The 25,687-nt window shown below is 38.4% G+C and overlaps 1 protein-coding gene and 1 long non-coding RNA gene across 6 annotated transcripts in view; one reads left to right on the top strand and one right to left on the bottom strand.

Moving 5' to 3' along the window:
- Nucleotides 1-16,706, bottom strand: part of STARD3NL (STARD3 N-terminal like) — a 44,379-nt gene extending 27,673 nt beyond the window's left edge. Inside the window, exon 1 of one of the 2 annotated variants that reach the window (XR_002346928.1) lies at nucleotides 16,490-16,706. The gene's annotated coding sequence lies outside the window, so the exon portion shown is untranslated. 2 annotated transcript variants of the gene reach the window in all.
- Nucleotides 16,830-25,687, top strand: part of LOC102157670 — a 101,776-nt gene continuing 92,918 nt past the window's right edge. For all 4 annotated transcript variants that reach the window (XR_002335915.1, XR_002335913.1, XR_002335914.1 and 1 more), the window contains exons 1-2: nucleotides 16,830-17,058; nucleotides 19,014-19,141. This is a non-coding gene — a long non-coding RNA (uncharacterized LOC102157670). The remainder of the gene's footprint in view (nucleotides 17,059-19,013; nucleotides 19,142-25,687) is intronic.

The following is a 25,687-nucleotide window of genomic DNA, read 5'->3' as shown; positions in this document are numbered from 1 at the left end:
TATGTGCCCAATTTTCAGGGGTCAAACATGTGAATATAGAGGCCACACTGTTATTTATCAGTAGAAGCCAGAAACATGAACTATAATAGGAAATTTCCCATATATTAAGAATTCAATTTTTAAAACATATTAAAAACATGAATGCTTGGGAGTTCCCTGGTGGTGCAGTGGGTAAAGGGTCTGGCATTGTTACTGCTGTGGCTTTGGCCACTGCTGTGGTGTGGTTTCGATCCCTGGCCCAGGTTTCGATCCCTGGTCCACATGCTGGAGGGTGGCCAAAAAAAATAGTGAAGAAAAACTCATTACTGATAAGTTACCATGTGGCTTGTACTTTACTAAGCTTTTCTGCAAGGAAAAACTTATGTACACCATAAAGTAACTATAGATGATAAAAATAATATCAAAATTCAGTTGCAAAAGAATGAAACTATTAGTCATTCAAGTATACAAAGAAAGAAATCTGTGTGTAAAAATATATTGAAGATTTTATTAAGAAGCTAATAAAGCATAATCATTTGCATGGTTTATGTAGAAGAAATTATAGGTAAATAACATAATTTTAGGACAATGAAGTTCTAAGAAAATCTACACTGGGAAACAACTGAATACAAAAAAATCAAGTTTCTCTACCTCAAAAACATTAGAAGCAAAACTTAAAGTGTTGAAAGACAGATAAAGAAGACCTTAAGACTCAGTAGAAAAATGGGCCAAAAAAGTTAAAGCACACAAGAAAAATAAATTTATTGATAAACTATTATAATTTTCATCCAACACCTGTAAATTTTTTTAGAGGAGCAAATTAATGAGTTATTTATTAAATAGTTTTCTGGGACCTTCAGGTAGAGCTCAAACTTCTTATTCTCGCCTAACCTAACACATGGCCTACTTCTGCCTACTTCTCCAGAACCACCTCAACCATACTAGAAATCACAAGCAGTTCCCTAAAGGAATCACATTTTCACGAATCTCTGCTTGTATTTTTCTCCCAGCAGTGCCACTCTCCTTAACTCTATGGCTCTTAATCATCCTAATAAGCTTTAGGTCAAAAGTCACTTTTGCAAGGGAGCTTTGCTTCCGCCCACTCTCCCACACTTCTCTCCCCTACCAGAGAGCAGTGCGTACAGACATCATCATGCTGCCTTAGGATTATTTTAAATCTACTTTAGACCAAAGGCTAACAACAGTGCCCACTCCCTGACCCAACAACCAAAAAAATGGTTGAACACTGCGATTCACCTATTTACCAATCCCTCCATTCTGGGCAGTAGGAAGAAATGAGGAGCTGGTAGGATGTATTTAAAATAGCATCAATTGTGTATAAATACCACATCTTCCGAATCCAATCATCTGTCGATGGACATATGGGTTGTTTCCATGTCCTGGCTATTGTGAATAGTGCTGCAATGAACATGTGGGTGCATGTGTCTCTTTTAAGTAGAGTTTTGTCCGGATATATGCCCAAGAGTGGGATTGTGGGGTTATATGGAGGTTCTATGTATAGATTTCTAAGGTATCTCCAAACTGTTCTCCATAGTGGCTGTACCAATTTACATTCCCACCAACAGTGCAGGAGGGTTCCCTTTTTTCCACAGCCCCTCCAGCACTTGATATTTGTGGATTTATTAATGATGGCCATTCTGACTGGTGTGAGGTGGTATATATACACAATGGAATACTACTCAGCCATAAAAAAGAATGGCATAATGCCATTTGCAGCAACACAGATAGAACTAGAGAATCTCATACTGAGTGAAATGAGCCAGAAAGACAAAGACAAATACCATATAATATCACTTATAACTGGAATCTAATATCCAGCACAAATGAACATCTCCACAGAAAAGAAAATCATGGACTTGGAGAAGAGACTTGTAGTTGCCTGATGGGAGGGGGAGGGAGTGGGAGGGATCGGGAGCTTGGGCTTATCAGACACAACCTAGAATAGATTTACAAGGAGATCCTGCTGAATAGCATTGAGAACTATGTCTAGATACTTATTCACGTTGCAACAGAAGAAAGGGTGGGGGAAAAAACTGTAATTGCAATGTATACATCTAAGAATAACCTGACCCCCTTGCTGTACAGTGGGAAAAAAAAAAAAAAATTCTGTAAGTAATATTCTGTGAAACGTATTTTGGGGAATTCTGTCATAGGATGGTTGTTACCAAGCAGCTTAAAAATAGAAAGGTGGAGTTCCCGTCGTGGCGCAGTGGTTAACGAATCCGACTGGGAACCATGAGGTTGCGGGTTCGGTCCCTGGCCTTGCTCAGTGGGTTAACGATCCGGCGTTGCCGTGAGCTGTGGTGTAGGCTGCAGATGCAGCTCCGATCCCGCGTTGCTGTGGCTCTGGCGCAGGCCGCAGCTACAGCTCCAATTTGACCCCTAGCCTGGGAACCTCCATATGCCACGGGAGTGGCTCAAAGAAATAGCAACAACAACAACAACAAAAGATACATGTACCCCAATGTTCACTGCAGCACTATATACAATAGGCAAGACATGGAAACAACCTAAATGTCCATCGACAGAGGATTGGATTCAGAAGAGGTGGTATATATACACAATGGAATACTACTCAGCCATAAAAAAGGATGACATAATGCCATTTGCAGCAACATGGATGAACTAGAGAATCTCATACTGAGTGAAATGAGCCAGAAAGACAAAGACAAATACCATATGATATCACTTATAACTGGAATCTAATATCCAGCACAAATGAACATCTCCACAGAAAAGAAAATCATGGACTTGGAGAAAAGACTTGTGGCTGCCTGATGGGAGAGGGAGGGAGTGGGAGGGATCGGGAGCTTGGGCTTATCAGACACAACTTAGAATAGATTTACAAGGAGATCCTGCTGAGAAGCATTGAGAACTTTGTCTAGATACTCATGTTACAACAGAACAAAGGGTGGAGAAAAAAATGTAATTGTAATGTATACATGTAAGGATAACTTGATCCCCTTGCTGTACAGTGGGAAAAAAAAAAAAAAACTGAAAAAAAAATAAAACTGATTCAAGTGAAAAAAAAATAAAATAAAATAGCATCAAAAACACAAAACACTACGGAGTAAACTTAAAATGTATGCAAGGTCCCAACACTGAAAACTACAAAACACTGCTGAGAGAAATCAAGTGAGATAAAAATAAACAGATTACCATGTTTATGGATTGGAAGAATTCATATTGTTTAGATTTTAATTTTCCTCAAATTGATTTATGGATTCAACTCATTCAATCATAATCTCATCAAGGTTTCCTGATAGGAACTGACAAGCAACTTCTAAATTGTATACAGAAATGCAAAGAAATGAGAATATCCAGGGCAATCTCGAGAAAGAACAAAATTGGAAGAAACACTACTTAACTGAAAGACTTTGTATAACACTTTGGTAATGAAAACTGTGGCACCAGCATAAGGGTCAGCAAATAGATCAACGGAACATAAAGGAGAGTCTAGAAACAGACCTGTACTTATATGATCATTTTACTTTCAAAAAAGATCTCAAAGCATTTCAACAGGAAAAGCAAGTATGATGCTAGGGCAAGCAGATACCAAAATTGAAAAAAAAAAAAATCTCAAACCCTAACTCATACCATGCAAAAAATAATTAAAGATGGATCATAGGCCTACACATAAAAACTAAAAATATAAAGCTGTTATAAGAATATGTAGGAGAATATTTTAAAAAACATTTTGTAGGCAAAGATTTCTTAAAGAGAAGACAAAGAAAGTCATAATCTTGAGAAAAAATTGTGTATGCTGTCATCAGGGGTTTCCACGGGTCAGACTGGGATGACTTGAACATAAAACTGAATAACAACTGTAATGTTTGAATTTCTGTTGGAAAAATTAAGAGGTTCTATGAGCCCACAGTAATATTGTAGAAAAAAGTTCTCCTTTACAGAGCACAAATGTTAGATGAAAAATGTTGAAGACTTGTGGCTTGCCAGGGGGAGGGGGAGGGGGAGGGAGTGGGAAGAGTTGGGAGCTTGGGGTTAATGATGAAAACTATTGCTTTTGGAATGGATTAACAATGAGATCCTGCTGTGTAGCACTGAGAACTATGTCTAGATACTTACAATGCAGCACGACAATGGGAGAAAAAATTTATGTATGCATGTATGTGTAACTGGGTTCCCATGCTGTACAGTGGAAAAAAAAAAAAAACAGTGTGTTGGGGGAAATAACAATAAAAAATAAACTAAAAAAATAAAATGAAAATGTAGAAGAAATAATAAAATTAAAAAATCAAGGAGTTCCTGCTATGGTGCAGTGGGTTAAGAATCTGCAGTGGCTCTGGGTTGTGGGGGGTGGGGGGTGTCTGTCACTGCGTAGGTGCAGGTTCAATCCCCAGCCCAGTGCAGTGAGTTAAAGGAGCTGGCATAGGTTGCAGCTGTAGCTCAAATTCAATCCCCTGGCCTGGGAACTTCCATATGCTGCAAGTGTGGCCATTTAAAAAAAAAAAAAAGAAAAGAAAGGAGAAAGAAAAATCAACAGTTTGAAATTCCCAGTTAGAGTAAATGATTCAGGCAAGGATCTTTACTGGATACTGAAAATTATTAAAACACTGTTGGGGAACAGGATATTCATAGTCTCAAAGTGTTACTGCTCAGATTATTTAATAATTTCATTGGGAATAATATACCTTTACAGTATATAGATCTGACAGTCTCCACTTGTACCAGGTAATCAAACGGTATTACCAATACTAGAACAAGGTGACTTACATGCCTTCTAATGGAGCAATACATAACATCAATTATGATACACCAAAAATGTTTAACCTGAATTCAGCTATAAGGAAACAATAAGACAAATACAGTATGTGGGACAAACACTCAAGACAGTTATCCTGGAATCTGGAGAGAAGTCAATGTGGTGAAAAAAAAAAAAAAAGAACAAAAGATAGGAAAGTGATGTGGATACTCTTCAAACTTAAAAAAACATAAAGAACCACAATCATCAAAGGCAATGCACAATGACTGAATTCTGAATTAAAATCCTGAATTAAAACAAAAAACCCCAAACGTAAAGCCACGCGGCATATGGAGGTTCCCGGGCTAGGGGTCAAATTGGAGCCCAGCCACTGGTCTACACCAGAGCCACAGCAACGCGGGATCCAAGCCGCGTCTGCAACCTACACCACAGCTCACAGCAATGCCAGATCGGCAATGCCAGATCGTTAACCCACTGAGCAAGGGCAGGGACTGAACCGGCAACCTCATGGTTCCTAGTCGGATTCATTAACCACTGCGCCACGATGGGAACTCCCCTTATTCCTAGATACTCTTAACTTCTGAATAGTTCAGAAAAACATAAGGACATAGAGATGTTTCAATACATATAAACATGTATCTGTAACACAGATAAATATATTTAAACATAATATGTATATACTGTTTATGTGCATATGCTGTGTTTATACAAAAATATGAATAAAGGTAAATTTTCTTTGCAAAAAATCATTCAGTTAACTACTGTAAGTATGAGCTACCTTTAAGAGCAGACTAAGGAACTGGAATCATCCTTACAGAATTCTTAAATCATTCTATAGAGGAGAATGCATGCAGATTTTGTACACATAACCTTGAATAATAATTTCTATGTACACAGCAGTTTGAGACACGCTGATAGACTAAATGGAAAAACCTACAGTAGAAGATTTCTGGGCATCCAAATCATTCTGCCCCTAATAAAACTATCATATTACCTAGCTGCTTCTAAAGTGCTTGTGACTGCAGACAGGAGTCATTCTGTCTGAATTTTGAGCCAATACCAAATACCTAATAATGTCCTTTTGTTATTGTTGTTGTCATCACAGGGCTTAAATGAAAAAACAGTGCACATTATGCAACTGTTTTGCTCAGGTCTTTAGTGAAAATGTGCACAAGATATCACTTTACTGTAAGCTTTTATTTACTTATTTATTATATTTTTGCTTTTTGGATTGTACCTGTGGCATATGAAAGTTCCCAGGCTAGGGGTCAAATGAGAGCTGCAGCTGCTGGCCTACACCACAGTCACAGAAATGCAGGATCTGAGCCACGCCTTTGACCTACATCACTCATGGCAACATCGGAGGCTTATCTCACTGAGTGGGGGCTGGGGATCAAACTCACACCCTCATGGATACTAGTCGGGTTGATAACCTGCTGAGCTACAGTGGGAACTCCCAACTTTAATGTAAGCTTTTGAAAGCTGAATTCATCTATCATTTCCTCCACAGGTTAGCACTCACAGCCTTCCCAGACAGCTGGGGAAAGACAGATCTTCCACCAAGGCTTGGGTGCACCAAGTGTTTCATTCATGTATGCAGCTGACTTAAGCCACTGGTGCCTACATTTCAACTGTACTTCCTTCTTTCTCTATTTTTCTTCAAGAATTTAGAAGTTCAACTTCATAGTAATATCTCTGTATATTAATTCCATGGTTTTGGTCTGAATGTTTATCTTCCAAGTGTCACATTTTCTATTACTTCTGTTTGGTTGGGAGGTAACAAAAGCCTTTATACTCCATCCTGCTAAGTCTGCTCACTCTGCTGTTATGTGTTCTGCCTTCTCTCCCTCACCCCCTATACATTCAAGGTTCTCTGTTAAAACTCTATGTCATTTCCTGTGGTTTCGTCTCATTTATTAATTTTTGTTAATACCAGAAGATAAAAGTAATTGTGTGAGCGTAAGCAGAATTTAACCTTCTGACAATCTGTTTCAAGACTCAAATTTATCTAGAAATTAGTATCAATCACTTGGAAAAATTAAAGCAGAAAACAAGTCTGTCATGGTGTTTTTAAGTCACTTCTCTCACAGACACTAGTTTATTTCCCAAGCTCAAACCTGTACTTACAGTAACTTAATTTCTAAGTGATCTATTGCCACACCAATATTAAAAATACTAGTAAACTTTTCTTTGACATATAACATAGATACATTAAGAGTTAAAGATAGCTGGGTAAGTTGTATTGATGTCTTCATAATTTATACAGAAAATCTAAAACATTTGTTAAGAAATGTATACCACTGGATGTGTACAACAAGATTTAAAAATTGCCTTTGGTAATTTTTGAAAATATGAAGTTTGTCAAGAATATACCCCATCTACTTCATTTACTCCATGGCAGTGAATAAAAACAAAACAGAACAAAATAAAACAAAAAAAAAACCCAACTTCCTCCTCTCACAGAGCTTACCTTCCGGGGTACAGGGACAGGTGATAAAGAAAGGAGCACTGTAATTTTAAACTGTGTGGTTAGGATGACCTCACAGAAGTCATCAGAGGTAAAGTAAAGGTGGAGGAAAGACCAGCAGGAGATAAGGAAGAAGTGCCATATAGGCATCAGGAGGAGGAACACTGCAGGGAGAGGGAAAAGGAAGGACAAGGCCTGAGGGGAGGTGGAGGTGGCCAGGAAGGAGGTCAGGTGGGTCATTAGCTGTCAGCTCTGCAGGAGCTGGATGACAGAGCTGGTGAGAAGCAGGAGGTGACAACAGAGAAGTTAACAACTCCTGGGGGCCTTGTGGGGTCTCATAGGTCGCTATAAAACATTAACTCTGAATGAGATGAGAAGACACTGGAAGCGTTTCAGGAGAAGAGAAATGTGATGCAGCTTATGCTTTACGAGGCTCTCTGGCTGAGAGAAGCATGGAAACAGGGAGCCCACTTAGGGGACTATGGCAGTAACTCAGGAGAGAGAGGGCATAGCGACTTAGTGGATGAGGGTGGTGGTAGAGGTGGTGAGAGCTGGTTAAGTATCAAATACAGGGTGTAAAGCATTAGGGGACGGATTGGGCCTGGAGCATAGGACAAAGAGGGGACTAAAGGACTGGCCAGATTTACAGCCGAGAGAGATGGAGGGATGGTGTCGCTATTCACTGAAATGAAGAAGATAGAGGGGGAAGAAGAGAGGATTTTGAGGAAGAACATCGGTTCAGTTTGGACTCGTGAAGTATAAGATGCACATAAATATCTAAGTGGAAATAAAGCACACGGATGGATATGAGTCAGGAGTTCAGGGGAGAAGTCTGAGAGAGAAACAGAAATTTGGCAGTCAACAGCATATAAATAGAAGTTAAAGCTATGAGATGGAACAGAAAGTAGAATGTTCTCCCTATTCTCCATAAAAGATGAGAGAATAAAAAAGAAAGAAAGTGCATTTATTTGTAGAACAGAAAATAATTATGGGGTAAGCGCTATTTAACGCCACTAAGAATTGTCAATTTTATTAATTAATAAGCATTGAACTTATATAAAATGTAAAACTCCAAGCAGATAGTTAAAAGCATTCAAAAGGATTGGTGCCTGTGACAGATAAGGAAAGTCTATCTCAAATTTTGACACCAAGCTTGGTGCCTGTGACAGATAAGAAAAGTCTATCTCAAATTTTGATACCAAGATTTTAAAAACACCAGTAACCTTTTCTCTTTCTTCTTCAGACTTTTTAGGCGGCCACACAAGAAAAGAGACCCTTAAGAGATCAGCATCAGATGAATCAGATGACTCTATCAACCTAGCTTGTGATTCAGAAAACAGAATCACATAAACAAAGACTACTAATTACACAACTACTGGGTAATATACCCCGAAAATAGAGCCTAATAATGAGACTGGGGGGCCATGTTACAGAGGCAGAGATGTCCTCTGCTAAATAAAGCAGGACCTCTTTAAGCTCATAAGGTTCTCAGTAAAGGTTTGAAAATACCAGGTCTCAAAAAAATCTGCTCGCAAATGATCTGCTCTCAAATAATTTAACAAGGGATAAACAATTATAAAATCAAGAAGAACAGTTTAAGAACGACTTAAAAATACCAACATTGATGTATGATATATATGCCCTACCTATAAATATTTCAAAAATGTTTAAGAAATATTAACCAATAATAATTAGTGAGATCTCATTTATAGTTTTTATTATTAAGATAATGTGCTAAATTTGATTCTGTTGCTGGCTCCATGTTCCAGACATTGCATCATTAACTAGTGACCATGCCATTCCTCCTAATATCTCTCATCAGTCTTTTCCATGGTTTTCCCAATCAGCATTTATCCACATTACTCCAATAATTCAGTTTACTTACCTCCAAAATTTTCTTCATACTGGTATCATGCTAGTTTTTCTAAAATGAAAATCTGAATGAACCATTTCCTCCCTCTACTCAAAATTTCATTTCCTAGTCCTAGGCATGCTAGCTTATTGCTGGTTCCCTTGCATGCACGGAGGCTGCACTATCCATGTCTTTGTCCTAATACTCCTGCCTGAAGTGACTTTTTCTCCAACTACCAAACAATTAACAGCAACAAAAGCCTATTCATTGTTCGAGGAAGCTTAAGTATCACTTCTTTAGTGAAATCTTCTCGGATCTCACTGACATATTATCTTTCTTTAACAGCACTTGTTTTTTATATGTTTCACTTATTGTTCACATGTCTTGTTCTCAGTACTACACCAAAAGCTCCTGGAAGACCTCTCTGCACTCTTAGCACCTAGCGAAATGTCTGGTCACATGTTAGACATTCAATTTGTTTGCTAAATTCATGACTTACAAATATTACTGTATAAAAGTGTGGTGTCTGGGTACAAGCTATGTAAAGTTAGGCAAGTTTTAAACAGATGTCTGGAGAGCCAATGTATTATATTAAATAACCCAAGAATATTTAATTTCTAATTACTATAATTGACAATGGAATTAATGAAAATCTCCAATCTCTCCAAATTAATTTGGTTATCACTTTTTCCTACATATTTTGAACTCTACCTAATGAAGTCACTCTAACAACACACTATATAAACTTATACAAATATATGGGAAAAGAGGATTTAGAAATCGCTATATGAGTGGGAATCTTCTGGACCCTAATGAATAAGCTAAAATGTATTAAGTACCTAAACTGTGTAAAGCCCTATGCTAGATGCTGTGGGGAAAAAGTCAGATGGAAAAGACATATATTCCCTATTCTCAAGTCAAATACAGTTTATAAAGGAGGTAGCATGGTTACACAAATAATTAGAAATCAAAGCCTAAGATAGTTCTCACACTAAAAGACTGAACTTTGGTTCTTGTGGGCAGAAAAGGCTTGATGAAGAAGCTTGCCTAAGAGAAAACGTATGACTTCAAGAAAAATAAAAAGGTGACATATTGCAAGGAAAAGGCAGACTAAATGAAAACAAAGGAAGAGCAGGAGCATGTCGTGTCCAGGTGATGGAGCTGCCCACAGCCTGGGTGGGGCCCAAATAAGGGAGCAGCAGGAGGTGCAGCTGGACTAAAGGACATGGACAGGTCCCCAGGCCATGGAAAGTCAGCATGAGAGCAAGGGCGTGATGGCCCACAGGCACCATTAAAGACGCAAGGGTCCTGAGAACGAGGAAAAAGCAGCAAATGCCAACAGATGTGCATCTGCTACTAAACCAGGAAGAGAGTCTGGTCTTTACCTAGAGAGTTAAAATGGACTCAAGTGGTTACTGGCCAGCCAAAAAGTGAGGTGTGGTTATGATTCACTTTTCCAGGAGATAGCCAATGCATTCTAGAATTTACATTTTTTCAATGTCACATAAGATATGGATTTTAGCACCAGGACAAGCAGAGGTCATGAAGGACATAGCTATGAATGATGCTGCTGAAGGAGATAAAAGCACAGCACTTTCAGAGTCTGTGTGCTGAGGAGCAGAGCATTAAAATCTCTAGGTGTGATGGGTAGCCAGTTTTAATTCTCATACTCTTTTTCTTAAAAGAAAGCAAGATAATCACTTCTAGTCGAGAAGCTCCACCCCACTTATCCTCATTTCCAGAGCCTTCCAAGAAGAGAAACTTTTGTCTTCCACACATCCAATGAATATACCTTTCCCCTCATCAAATGAACATGCAATTCTCTAAAATGTCACACTGATGCAAAGTCTACACCAAAAAAGACTGCAAACTGATGGCCTGGGACCAAATCCTATCTGTATACAGGTGATACTGTCAGTCTATTGGCTTGCACAATGTTTGGTAAACAATGAATGAATTGCCAGTATTAAAAGATAAGCATTTTTCACACAGGTAAAATCTGGATTTCTAGCTTCTCTTGAAAAGCAGGTAATTTTGGCAATACTCCCCAGTTCGGTCTCCTCATTCTTGACCCTGCCTGGTTCCACTGGCCTTTGTTTTGTCCCCTGGTTTACATGGGTCTTTGGATCACCAACAGCTGGTGCCCAGACTGAGCTGGCAGTGCTCGGCCAGGGTTCACAAACAGCACTGCCTGGTTTCACATCCAGTATGACTGCTTATCGGTTGTGTAACCTCAGGCAAGTTACTTAACCTCTCCATGCCTTAGCTTCTCCTTCCATAAAATAAAGACAATATTATAACCTACCTCAGAGGGGTTTTGTGAGGAATAAATTCACTTATATAAAGCAGTGGTTTGGGCTGTGGTGGGAAGGATTCTGCCCACTACTCTCCTTAAGACATTTGGCAGTATCTGGAGACATAATTAGTTGTCACAACTAAGGGAGGTACCACTGGCTTCTAGGAGGTGCCGGCCAGGGATGCAGCTAACTACAATGCACAAGACAGTCCCCACCACAAATAATTACCCAATCCCAAATGCCATCAGTGCTGAAGATGAGAAATCCGGGTATTTAAAATAGCACCTGACACAGAGGAAGCCCTCCCCAAGGGTCAGTTATGACCAATAATAACAAAAGCAAGTCTTGGCTGGTGCTCTCACCTCAGGTGGAGAAACTTCTAATTTTTCAAGAGGTGCTTGTGTTATCTTTGAAGAATTTCACATGCCATACCAATAGGAAAACGTACTTGAAATTCTCTGGTTCTATGTCATTAATTCAGCAAGTGATCACTTAATTTAAAAAAGAATTATGAGAATACATTTTCCTGAAATGGAAAGCAAAGAAGAGCAGGCTCTAGTGAGCAACAATGTACAGTGTGTGAAGAGCATACTGTCCTGGAAAATATGGGACACAAAACCCTGTCATTACTGCAATTTAGCAGGTACTAACCCAAATTCCTCCAAACTCCATACTTAATACAGAGGATGCCCACCAGTCCAAAGACATTTTCTGGAAAACTATGATGAAAGGGGGAGTAGAAGAAAGAGGTTTTAAACTAAAGAGCCTACCAAACTCGATGCCAGCCAATTTTTTCCAGGAAGATCCCATGGGCTTAAACAGCTCAGTCAAGGATCCTTGGTGAAAGATCCTGCCTTGACCTTGAGTCCCAACAAGAGGTATTTTCCAGATCCAGGTCACTCACTAGCAAAGCTAGTAAAACAATCCAGAAAGGCCTAAGCTATGCTGATACACTCCTAAGAGGCTACCAAAAGTTCTGATGCCAGATATCAGAGCCAGTGATGGCCTGTACAAGCCCTGCTGCCTTGAACCAGGAGCACTGACCAGGCTCCTGTCCCAGCACTGCTGGGTCCCCTGGCTAGGCCTCTGGGCCTCAGTTTTCTCATCTCTGCTATAAAAAAGTGGAACTGCTGTTATTTTTCTGAAACCACAAACACAGAGAACACTGATTTTTATATGCCACAATGTGCCTTCAATATTTACAACCCAAAGATTTGAGTTTCCCTCGAGGGACCCCTTGGTAACTGCAGAAGTCAGACCCTTAACTGAAACAGGAAAGAGGTTCTGTTGAACCAAAGCCAAGAAAAGCATAACAGTGCTTCTCACAAAGATGAGGTAATAAAACTCTACATATTTAAAGGGCTAAACTAAACTAAACAGGTCTATAATCTACAAAAAACCTTGCATGTCTAATGTGAATTAAGTCTTTTTTAAGCTCAAGCTCACATACATTTGAACACCCATGTATAAAACAGCGCATCACCAAAGATATCAAGATAGGTCAACTGCATCTCAGAGAAAGACTACCAAAAGTACAGTGAAAGAGGCTTCCATTAAAGACATTCAGGAAAGAGCTCATGGAGAAAGCAGTACAGATGGATGCAGAAACCAGGTAAAACTTGGTCTGGATTTGTCCATCTACAAAGCATTCCAAGCTGTAGGCAGAACACAGGCAATGGTCTTAAAGCTGGAAAGGCCAGGAGTCCAGTTTGGGGCACTGAATTCATGACAGAAGGACCTGAGGCCAAATCATGACAGCCTGGACCTTCAGAAGGTGTACATCAATTGCATAAGCAATCTTAAAGGATAGAGAATTTGGTCAAAATATCCAGGAGACGGCTTCAGGAGCAAAAGCTCTCTTTTGGCTGAATTTAAATATCTTCCAACATTCAAGAAAGGTGCTACTAATTCCATTAACATTATTCTGATGTGACCAATGGAAAAGAAAATCTCCATTAAGCTATAGGAGGTACCAGAAACTAAATTTAGGTATTTGTTAACTTACTATTATTCACCCACCATATCTCAATTATAAATAATAAAATAAGCAAACCTTAGAAATAAAGAATGGGTAATTTTAAATTGTAGAAACATAGTACATTTTTCAGCCATATTATTTAGAAACTGATTTTTACTCAGTTTTTAAAATGATAATACATTACTAAGAAAGAGAAGTTGTATTCCTGAGCTGACCCAACAGCTTCCTCAATTATAGGAAGAAATTCCACTTGTCAATCAAAACTATGAGCCAGTTAAAAAGTTCAGCAATATTCCCACACTTGTAAGCATGGTTAAAGCTGGAAAAACAATAAATCGTAAACTCCCTTACAAAAATTTGTGCAATGAAAATTTAAATTTTAAAGTCATTCCGAAACCACTTTCTACTAAGAAAACCAAGATTCATCAGAAAGTTTATACCTGATCTCTGTTGAAAAAGAGAAGTAAAATAAAGCAGAAGGTTATTTTAGCCCACAAAGCAGCGCTGTTTCATCTTTTAAAAATTAACCTTATATGAGTTTATGGACAGAAGATACATGATGCTGAAATACATATATAGAGACCCCTTGTGATGGTATTTTCCAGAAGCAAGCATATCAGGGGAAGAAGGAAAAAAAAAAAAAAAAAAAAACCACTAGTCTGAGTATCTGCAGAGTGAGAATTTGGGAATTCAGTCCCAGGTATGTCTTAAAAAGCAATGAACATCAATGGGCCACCACAGCCCCACCTTTAAATTAAGAGGACTGAATAATGATCTTCAGAATGTTATTTCATAAAATACCAAATTTCAAATAGTAGAGATTTGTAGTTGGTGTTATATACTCAGGAAAGCAATGAGGTGGAATGGCATGGAGGAAGCTTTGGGGGCAGGCTAACTCAAGTTCAAACTTAGGCTCTCTCAGCACCAGCGGGGTGGCCTCAAGTGGAAGTTTCCAAGAAGGGGTAACATTTATCTCTGCAATAGGTTAAAGGATCAGAATGTACTTGGTACACTGTAGACACTAAATAAAGGCAAACATTAAGTTCCTGGTCAGTAACAAATGTTCTGACAGAAAACAGTAATCCACTTGACAATGCAGTTTCCTAGAGCTTGGCTTGGAAAAGAGCAGGGACTGACTGTCTACACATTAGTGCTGGAGGGGACCTGCGATAGGGAGTAGGAAGGATAAAAGCAGGGAGCTGAAGACAAGCAGAAGCTAGGAGTCCTGCAGGTGGTAACAATAAACAAGAAAGAAACAGCAAGTCTTCTTGAGGGAAGACATTTTTCCATTAAGGAAAGAGGTCCACTGGTGAAAAAAAAAATACAGTGGTTTTCTACAATGATCTCATAACAAGTATGAAGCAGAGAACAGGTCAGCATCTATGAATGTCACCGAAAAAAAAAAAAAATGAAGAGAGCTTTGACAATATATAAATCCTATCTCCCCTTGCCTGTCGGCAATTCTTATGTGGGGTTGAGAAGATCTCACTCCTGCCCACCTCTCAAGGGTCATCACCTCCTGCTGTCCTCCCACCTGACTCTCCCCTCAGTTCATTCCACTCACACAGCTTTTCTTCTAGCACTGGAACATGCCAAACACCTTTTTTCTTTAGCTCCTTTGCTCTGCTACTTGTGCTTGGAAACTTCCAGCAGCTCTTCCCAGTGGCTGACTCATTCTAATATTCAGGTCTCATTCAAACTTCCTCAAGGAAGTCTTCCCTGACTACCCATATATAAATTTTCCCCCACACACATTTCAGCCCCTTACTCTGTAATATTTTTTCCTAGCATTTATTATTATCTAACACTGTCATTTCTGTTACATATTTACAGTATCTCCACCAAAATGGAAGGTCTTTGAGGCCGGGATCTTTACATTTTTCAGTATTAAATCCCCCACATCTAAAACAAAGCATGGCATAGATGAAGCGCTCATCAGATAAACTGTTCCAAAGAATAAATTCAGATGATAATAACCATCCTGCTGTGAACATAAGGCAAAGTCCCCTGAAGCAGTTTAATTTCATTTCTTTAATGCAATTTTATGCAATAATGCAATCTTATGCAATAATGCAGTCTTAAAAGGTCAATGTCTGAGACAGCAAGATTCAAAGAGAATGAATTCTTCATGACAATACAAAATATTATATATGGATGCATATACTGCACAATATGCGTTTTCACTTTGAGCATGAATCCTGCCCCACTTTATTAGAGTCCATAAATAAAGTCAACAGAACCATAAGTTGTTTTGTTTTGTGAGTGTATGGGTAGACGGGCTATATATAGATAATTCATATATATATATAAAAAATATATATAAATTAGTTTTCAGAACCCTTCTGAACAAAGAACTCTGAGATGAACAAATTGAACTAACTCCAGTATTTATCACAGGTGTGACCTGTTACTTTATTACCTTGCTAAACTTATTCAAACTAAGTCAAGTGATGAATTCAGTGATTCCATCTGTGAAACAGAAGACAAATGACATGGTGAACAAATGGCACATTAAGAGAATGATAATCCCATTATCCCTGAGAATGATAAGAAACGTTGCATAATGTTAAGTCATGTTTGAACTAAAGAGAGAGAAAAAAAATCCCTTTCTAAACCTAAACCAAAAATAAGCATGCTCCTGAGATTTCAAAATATGGCCAGATACCCATGAGTGAGCAAAGCAATGAACTGAAACCAGAACCAGAACATTCGTGACTTGTGCTTTAATTTTTAAATTTTGTTTTGAAAACAGCTTTTCTTAATGAATAAAAGAGGTCAGTAACAAACCTCCTCTGTATCAACGCACTATTCTGCACTCTTGTCACTCTGGAGGGCCCACGGGGCCAGCAGTGGCCTGGATCCCACCAAAGACTCCTTGGGTTCCGCAGGGTGAAGGAATGAAGACCTCACTACCTGCATCCACTCCCCGAAACCCAGCCCAAACCTGGATGACAAGGGCCTCTGAAATCTGAAACTTCACTTTTGTATCCTTTATAAACAGAGCCTGCCTAGCCCCTCCTCCGCCTCCTGAGTACGGGGACGCTCAACACACAGAACCGAACGCTTGGCTAGGACCTGCGATAGCGGGTCTTCAGTAAGCCCCCGGCAAATCATCTGATCCCAGATGACTCAGTTTTCCAATCTGTCAAATAGGGAGACGAGAAACCCAGCCTACCTCATCGGGTTGTTCCCGGCCGGCCGCCTCAGGCTGGCCGGGCGACAGCGGCTCCCGGACTGTGCCCGCAGGAGTCCTTGCGGGCGGAGGGGCGGAGCTGGGCGGGGCGGGACCGGGAATCTAGCCCTGCGGACCACACACAACCCACCGCCCGCGGAAAGGTGCCCCCAGACCTTCTCGAGTACCCGTCCCGTGACGTCATCACGCTGACGTCGACGCACAGAGGCCGCATCTTGCCCGAGGGACCAAAGATCCGGCTGGGGCTTGGGCCCCTGTATCAGAGTCAGCGATTGGTGAATGACTCTGTCAATCATCTACTACCCAGTAAGGGTCGCGGGAAGGCGGGAGGGAGCGGGCTGGCCTGCCCTGAGTAAAGAGTGGGAATCTAAAAATCTGGCTTTGAGGGCGCAGAGCTAGTTCGATTTGCTCGAGTGCGCCTAACCCTCCTCGTAGATTCCGCTTCCGCCTTCCTTCATTCTCTTGATGGGGATTTAGGCTACAGCACTGGGAAAATAATCATGGGACTGGATTTCAGGGCCCTGGCCACCTCAGCTCTTCAGGAATGAAAAGTAGGACATTGGATTTCTCTGTTCAGGTGTCACCTCAGATTTGATTTCTCTTCAGGCCTCGACACTTAGGATACTTTTTCTGTGCTCTTATTGCATTAACACCACTATCTTAATTGTCACAGTTAACCATATTTTCCCCACAGTATGTATATGTTTTCCCACAAAATTGGCATCCTTTAATTATTAATTCAAATTTATGTTTATATTTTAAGTAAACTTTTCCCCCCATTAGATGCTACAGTTACCTTGTTCAAATATGTGAAAGAATACGTTACATCATGAACATTTTCCTTCCGCTTCCGGTTGCTCAGGCATTCAGTTTGCCTATTAGAGTCAGTGCCTCAGTCGGTGTTGCTGACCTTGGACATTCTTCCAAAGACATTATAAGTGCTATTATTAATTCTAAATTACACCTCACTGTAAATTTAAACATCACAAATTACGCTAATGGCAGTAACTACAAACCGGTCCCTATATGATGACTCCTCGTTCCTGCGCATTTATAAATCTGTAGATGTTACTTTTTTTCCCATTTGACATTATATCCTGGAGATCTTTCCATTTCTATGTATAAATTTACCATATTCTTTTTAAATTTGCTTGGTAGTCCTCAGAACCAGTAGATTTAATCTATGATTCCATTTCTCTCAGACATGTAGTTTGCTTCTTCTTTGCTACCTTCAACATATGTTTGTGTCTTTTTGTACCTGTATCCAAGTGTTCTCTAGGGTAGAGATACTAACATGAAAATGTTCTGGATAGAATATGCACATTTTAAATCTCAGCGTAGATTCCTACCATTTGTTCCTAATAAGTAGCTGTTACAACTAACATTCTTACCCTAAATATATGAGCACCCCTTTCCCTGCCCTGTCGCCAAAAGCAACGAAATACAATTTTTAAAATTTTCTAAATTGATGTGTGTGACAAATTGTTGAGATAACGTGTGCAAAAAAGTGTGATAATTCTGAATGTGTATCTTGGTAACAAAGTCAATACACTTGTGTTACCACCTCCTAGATCAAGATTTTTAGATATTTACCAGCAGTATTGTGTTCCTTCTTAGTAGTTGCAACCTACATAGAAATAGCCACTATTCTGAATTTTATCACCAAAATTAGTTTTCCTGCTTTTGAATGGTTATAAATGGCCATACATAGTGTATACTCCTGTGTGCCTCTTTTCACTAAGTAATATGTTCGTAAGGTTGATCCATATTAAAGAACAGTGAATAAAATTTATTCATTTTCATGTTTGTATATAATCTCAAATTTTCTTTATTCTAATATTGTTTGACATTGGGTTGTTTAAAATTAGGGATGACTACAAATGATGCCGCTATGAATATTCTTGTAACCTGTTTGTTGATGTGCATAGTTACACATTTGATTTTGATATATATATCTAAGAATAGTATTTCTGTGCCAGAGGATATACCTATATTCAGTATTAGTAGACACTGACAAACAGTTTTTTGGCTTTGTCAATTTACAATTCACATCTTTGCCAATACTTAATATTCTCAGTTTTGTGGTCATCGTCTTTTTTGTTTTCAACTTTATTGAGACAAACAATATACAAAAGTTGCAAATATTTAATGTGTACACTTTAATGAGTTTGGATGTATGCATAGATCTGTGATGCCATCATTGCAAACAAGATAACAAATATATACATTACCACCAACAGATTTCTTGTGACCCCCTCTTGCTTTTTTTTTTTTTTTGGTAGTAAGAATACATAGCAAGAGGTGTGCCATCTTAGGTTATTAAGTGAACAACAACCTTGTATACAACTGTAACTTTATAATCATTGAAAAATTCCCTGTTTTATCCACCCCTCATCCTCTGGCAACCACCAAGTCTATTCTTTCTATCTATGAGTTTGACTATATAAATACTTCATTTAATTGGAATCATGCAATATTTGTTATTGTATGACTGACTTATTTCCAGGCATAATGTTTTCCATGGTGATGCTGTGTCTCTACCTCCTCCCTCTGAACCTTGTGAGAGCCACGAACTAGGCTGGACTTTGGTGTCTGCCCTTCAGATGATTGGTGCCATAAGAGGGCCACAAGCGGGTAAGAGGTTTTGCTACAACTGCAGGTCGCCCTCTTCCCATCCCCAAGTAGAGTCCCACTCAGCCCTTGCCTCACACTCCCCCAGGTTCAGGTTCTGGGTCCCAACAGCTGCTGAAGCAGCCCATGAGAGGTTTTAGCCCTGAACTGTATATTCCAGAAATCTCTAGGTAGTATCTAAAAAAGACAGATACTGTAAAGAAAAAGTGATGATTGAACCAAATGAAGCAATATCAGAGTAAAAAGATGTCTTTTGTACAGCTGATCTATATCAAAGACCCTTTAAGCAGGTAGAACTAGATAATGCCATTATTTGAAAGGCAAATAATCCAGTTGAATTTGAAAGGCAATAAATACATGGAGTACCACTTTAGCTTTTGCTTCAGTCAAAGCAGTTGTTACTTAGATAAAAGGACATTTATAATGAAAAATGAATTTTGATAAAAATGTAGAGGTTTAGATAATATTTATTTCTAGGTCCATCCATGATGTCCCTAATGGTAGGATTTTCTTCGCTTTTAAGGCCAAATAATAATAGCCTGTTGTATGCATTTTCTTTATCCATTCATCTGTTGATGGAAAGTCAGGGTGTTTCTAAACCTTGACTATTGTGAATCATGATGCAATAAACATGGCAATGTAGATATGATTTCAATTCTTTTGGATATATCCAGAAATGAAATTACTGGATTAGATGGTAAAAAAATTAGAAAATATGAACAGACTTATAAAAAGTAAGAAAAATGAATCAGTAGTCAAGAACTTCCCAACAAAGGAAAGTCCAGGACCAGGTGGCTTCATTGGTAAATTTTACCAAACATTTAAAGAAGAATTAGCACCCATCTTTCTCAAAATTCTTCAAAAAATTGAAAAGGAGGCAACATTTCCAAATTCATTTTACAAGGCCTGTATTACTCTGATACCAAAACTAGATAAAGACATTACAAGAGAAGAAATTGCAGCTCCATATCACTGATGAATGTAGATGCAAAAGTTTGTAACAAAAATTTAGTGAATAGAATTCAACAGTGCAATAAGGGAATTGTACACCTTGGTCAAATGGAATTCATCCCGGGGATGCCAGGATGGTTCACCATGTATAAGTCAATCAATATGATATACCATATTAACAAATGAAGAGTGAAAATTATATGATTGTCTCAATAGATGCAGAAAAACTTCTGACAACATTCAACATCTCTTCATGATAAAAAAATACTCTTAACAAGTTAGGTATAGACGCAATGTACCTCAACATAATAAAGACCAAATATGAGAAGCCCACAGCTAACATGATACACAGGGGTGAAAAGTTGAAAGCTTTTCTTCTAAGATCAGGAACAAGGCAAGGGTGCCCACTATTACCACTTATGTTCAACATATAACACAGACAGATCTAGCCAGAGCAATTAGTCAGGAAAAAGAAATAAAAGGCAACCAAATTAAAAAAGAGGTAAAATTGTCTCTATTTGCAGGTGACATGATCTTATACATAGAAAATCTTAAAGATTATATGCACAAACAAACCTGTTAGAATTAATAAAAAATTCAGGAAAGTTTCAGAATACAAAATCAATATGCAAAATTTAGTTGCATTTCCATCCACCAACAATGAACTACCCAAAAAATAAATTAAAAAAATCTCATTCGCAATAGAATCAAAATCAATAAAATATTTAGAAATAAGTGAAAGGTGGTGAAATGACCTCCTTTAGGAGGTGAAATATTTATATACTCGATAGTACTATACATTGATGAAAGACATTAAAGGAAATCCAAATAAATGGGAAAACATCTTGTGTTCATGGGTTGGAAAACTTAATATTATTAAAATATTCAGACTACTCAAAGGAAATCTATGTATTCAATGCTATTCCTATCAAAATTCTACCGAAAATTTTTTACAAAAAATAGAAAATAATTATAAAATTTATATGGAAAACCAAAAGACCTAGCAAGCCAAAGTGACTTTGAGAAAGAAAAACAAACCTAGAGATAACATGCTTCCTGATTTCAAAATATATTACAAAGCTACCATAGTTAAAGCAATATGATACTGGAATAAAGACAGACATATAGACGGATAGAACAGATAGAGAGCCCAGAAACAAACACACACATATATAGGCAAGTGATCATCAACAAGGTTGCCAAGAATACACAATGCAGAAAGGAGTCTCTTCAGAAAATAGTGTAAGGAAAACAATGTTCACATGTAAAAAGTATGAAAATAGACCCCAAACTTAAAATATACACAAAAATCAATTCAAAATGGATCAAAGATTGAAACATAATACCTAAAAATATAAAACTCCTAGAAGAAAATCAGAAAAGTTTCATAAGAGTAGTCTTGGAAGAGTAGTCTTCATGGATACAACACCAGAAACACAGACAAGAGAAGCAAAAATAGATAAATGGGACTACGTTAAACCAACAAGCTTCTGCACAGAAAAGGAAAAAAAAAAACCCAACAGACTGAAGAGGCAACCTGTAAATAGAGGAAAGTATTTCCAAACCACACATTTAATAAGGCATTACTTTCCAAAAAAATAAGGAATACTTACAACTCTTTAGCAAAAACCAAAAAACAAACAACAAAAAACAAAACCCCAAATATCCCACTTAAAAATGGTCAAAGGATTTGAAAAGACATTTCTTTGAAGACATACAAATGGCTAATAGATATATGAAAAGCTGCTTAATGTCACTAGTCATCAAAGAAATGCAAATCAAACCACTTTGAGATATCACCTCTCATCAGGATGTTTAGCAAAATAACAAGTGTTGGCAAGATGTGGAGAAATTGGAACTCTTGAACACTATTGGTGGGTATATAAAATGGTGCATCCACTTTGGAAAATAGAATGGAGGATTTTTGGTAATGTTAAACATTCTGATGTATCTGTAGGTTATCATATTGTGGATTTAATTTGTATTTTGTGGATGACAAAAGAAAGAGTTTAGCACCTTTTCATATGTCTTTATATCTCTTGGATATTATCTTGTGGAGTGCCTATTCAAGTTTTTGCCCATTTTAAAATTAGATTATATGTCTTTTTCTTTGTGCCTTGGGCTAGAATAGTGCTGTGCACTGTGAGAAAAATGTTTTGGAATGTCAGTGGTGAAAATAACAGAATAGGTAACTTTTTTTTTTCCCACTGTACAGCAAGGGGATCAAGTTATCCTTACATGTATTCATTACAATTACATTTTTTCCCCACCCTTTGTTCTGTTGCAACATGAGTATCTAGACAAAGTTCTCAATGCTATTCAGCAGGATCTCCTTGTAATTCTATTCCGAGATGTGTCTGATAAGCCCAAGCTCCCGATCCCTCCCACTCCCTCCCTCTCCCATCAGGCAGCCACAAGTCTTTTCTCCAAGTCCATGATTTTCTTTTCTGTGGAGATGTTCATTTGTGCTGGATATTAGATTCCAGTTATAAGTGATATCATATGGTATTTGTCTTTGTCTTTCTGGCTCATTTCACTCAGTATGAGATTCTCTAGTTCCATCCATGTTGCTGCAAATGGCATTATGTCATCCTTTTTTATGGCTGAGTAGTATTCCATTGTGTATATATACCACCTCTTCCGAATCCAATCATCTGTTGATGGACATTTGGGTTGTTTCCATGTCCTGGCTATTGTGAATAGTGCTGCAATGAACATGCGGGTGCATGTGTCTCTTTAAGTAGAGTTTTGTCTGGATATATGCCCAAGAGTGGGATTGCGGGGTCATATGGAAGTTCTATGTATAGATTTCTAAGGTATCTCCAAACTGTTCTCCATAGTGGCTGTACCAGTTTACATTCCCACCAGCAGTGCAGGAGGGTTCCCTTTTCTCCACAGCCCCTCCAGCACTTGTTATTTGTGGATTTATGAATGATGGCCATTCTGACTGGTGTGAGGTGGTATCTCATGGTAGTTTTGATTTGCATTTCTCTTATACTCAGCAATGTTGAGCATTTTTTCATGTGTTTGCTGACCATCTGTATATCTTCTTTGGAGAAATGTCTATTCAGATCTTTTGCCCATTTTTCCATTGATTGATTGGCTTTTTTGCTGTTGGGTTGTATAAGTTGTTTATATATTCTAGAGATTAAGCCCTTGTCAGTTGCATCATTTGAAACTATTTTCTCCCATTCTGAAAGTTGTCTTTTTGTTTTCTTTTTGGTTTCCTTTTCTGTGCAAAAGCTTTTCAGTTTGATGAGGTCCCATGGGTTTATTTTTGCTCTTATTTCTATTGCTTTGGGAGACTGCCCTGAGAAAATAGAATAGGTAACTTAGATGGCCTATCCCTCCACATAAATATTGAAAAGTTAAGCAGAAACAGTCAGAGTCAACTTTGCTAGAAGTTAGGAAAACAAAGGTTTCAAAGAACCAGCGAGGTGTTGAGTCAAGGCAAGGCAACTTTACAATGGTAGAAGGGTTTTGGGTGTTTGTACTTGCCCTTGACCAGCCCCCTCCCATATGCTCAGTGGTCTCAAAAAATATGAGAATATTTAAAGAGATACATTATAATTTGGATCTTTAAGGATATAAGTGATATAAAGCAGTAAGAAAACAAGTGTAAGATGGAGGACAAGCATTATAAGAAATGGCAGCAGTAATGTGTGAGTAACCTTGAGAGTAGCCATGATTAAATGGTACATGAAACTATAGGGTCATAAGTTAACTCAATTGATTAAATCATTTTAAATTCTGAAGCCTATACTTGGTCATAAGAAAAGAGACATTTACATATTTTTTTCTTATATTCCCTTTATTACCAGGTTGCAACTAAAATAATCTTAAGAGTTTGTCTAAAGGGGACAGTCTTTTTAGTAATTTAGTAATTAGACATATTGGTACCAAACCAAACTTGGGTCTCTTTGCCCAGTGTGCAGTAAAGCCAATCCACTGACACTAGGTTGTGGTGAAGGAAAGTTCAGCATTTATTGCAGTCCACCAAACAAGGAGAATGGGTACCTTGTGCTAAAAAAACCTGAACTCCCTAATGACTTTAAGGGAAGGGTTTTTGAAGACCACATGAGGGAGACAGTCACAGGGTGTGTGATCAACTTATGAATGATTCTCTGATTGGTTAATGGTGAAGTAACAAAGCTTTGGGGATCTAAATCATCAACCTCTGGTTCCAACTAGTTTAGGGTCTACTTGTTGATGGTCAGCATGCAGTTACCTTCTGCCTGATGGGGGTTTCAGCATTTGTAAAATAACTCAAAGATATGACTGAGGATATTGTCTGTAGCCCTTTTGGGTGAATTAAAGGTCTTTGATTTTGTTTTATGGGTAACTATTATTTTGTCTTGCTTGACTGGTTTTGTTTGTTTGTTTCTTCATTTCTCACTTACCTGATTTAATTTTCTCTTTGGAACTGGGAGAAGGCCTAGGAAGCTAAGAGTTTTTCTATAAATAAGACATGAGGGTCATGTGGGGGTCTGTCCCTGGGAAGGCCCAGCAGGGTCCTGCGTGGCTTCAAAATAACTAATGCACATTGCAGTTTAGTGCTCATTAAATAATACTACTATATAAATTAAAAAGTGAAAAACCTAGGACAGATGGTTTCATTTTCAAGAAGAAAAACACATTAGTCCTGGAGAAGAATGAAATAGTGGCTACCTGATAGAAAGGCGATAGCTGTACTGTCTAAAGAGACATGTTCTGAGGTTAAGTTGGGATATTGGATCTGATCCAAGATAGACTTTAAATATTAATTTACTCTTAAACAAAATATAAATTCCTGTAGAATTTTTTTGAAAAGACAACTTCAGCTGCAGCACTTTAACTATTAGAAGTCGAAAAGACTTAAGTAAAACCTGACTCATGAAAACAGAGCCAATGTTAGCACTTCATAGAATTTTTCCAACCCAAAACATCATTGAATTTGGTCATTCTCATCCTGTTCTCTCCTCATTTGAGGGATTTGGTTGCATTTTGGTGAAGCTGTTTATCTCACCATGGTCCCTCACGTAACACAGGACCACAACCCCAATGTACATCCTCTTCTATTCCCAAGTGAGTCAAGACAGCCAGGAAGAAGGCTTTCTTCTACCACTGTGACTCATGGCACATGAGACTGAGTTGGTGCCCCAGAGTAGGAAACCACAGCACCCCCTTACATGTGGACCTGATGTTGGTCAAGGCTGGTCAAACCACCAAATCCACATATCAAATTAGGCCTCCGTCTTGCATAGTTGCTACAGAGTCATACAGAGGTCATTGGTCTATTCTTCCCAGCTATGTTTGTAAGGTTTTCATACAATGCTTATGTTGGCAAATAGCAACTTCTTTAAGATTCTACTGGTAACATGTGAGGAAGGGCTAAAATAATTGCAGAATATCCAGGAAATTAATGCTTGTCATTATCATTAATTATTATTATTATTATTATTATTATATTTTTGCCTTTTCTAGGGCTGCTCCTATGGCATATGGAGGTTCCCAGGCTAGGGGTCTAATCAGAGCTGTAGCCGCCGGCCTTCGCCAGAGCCACAGCAACGCAGGATCTGAGCCGCGTCTGAAACCTACACCACAGCTCACAGCAATGCT

This window comes from Sus scrofa, chromosome 9 (genome assembly GCF_000003025.6).
Source record: "Sus scrofa isolate TJ Tabasco breed Duroc chromosome 9, Sscrofa11.1, whole genome shotgun sequence".
NCBI lineage: Eukaryota > Metazoa > Chordata > Mammalia > Artiodactyla > Suidae > Sus > Sus scrofa.
The sequence above is the reverse complement of the archived record's forward strand: the minus strand, read 5'-3'. Positions and strand labels throughout refer to the sequence as shown.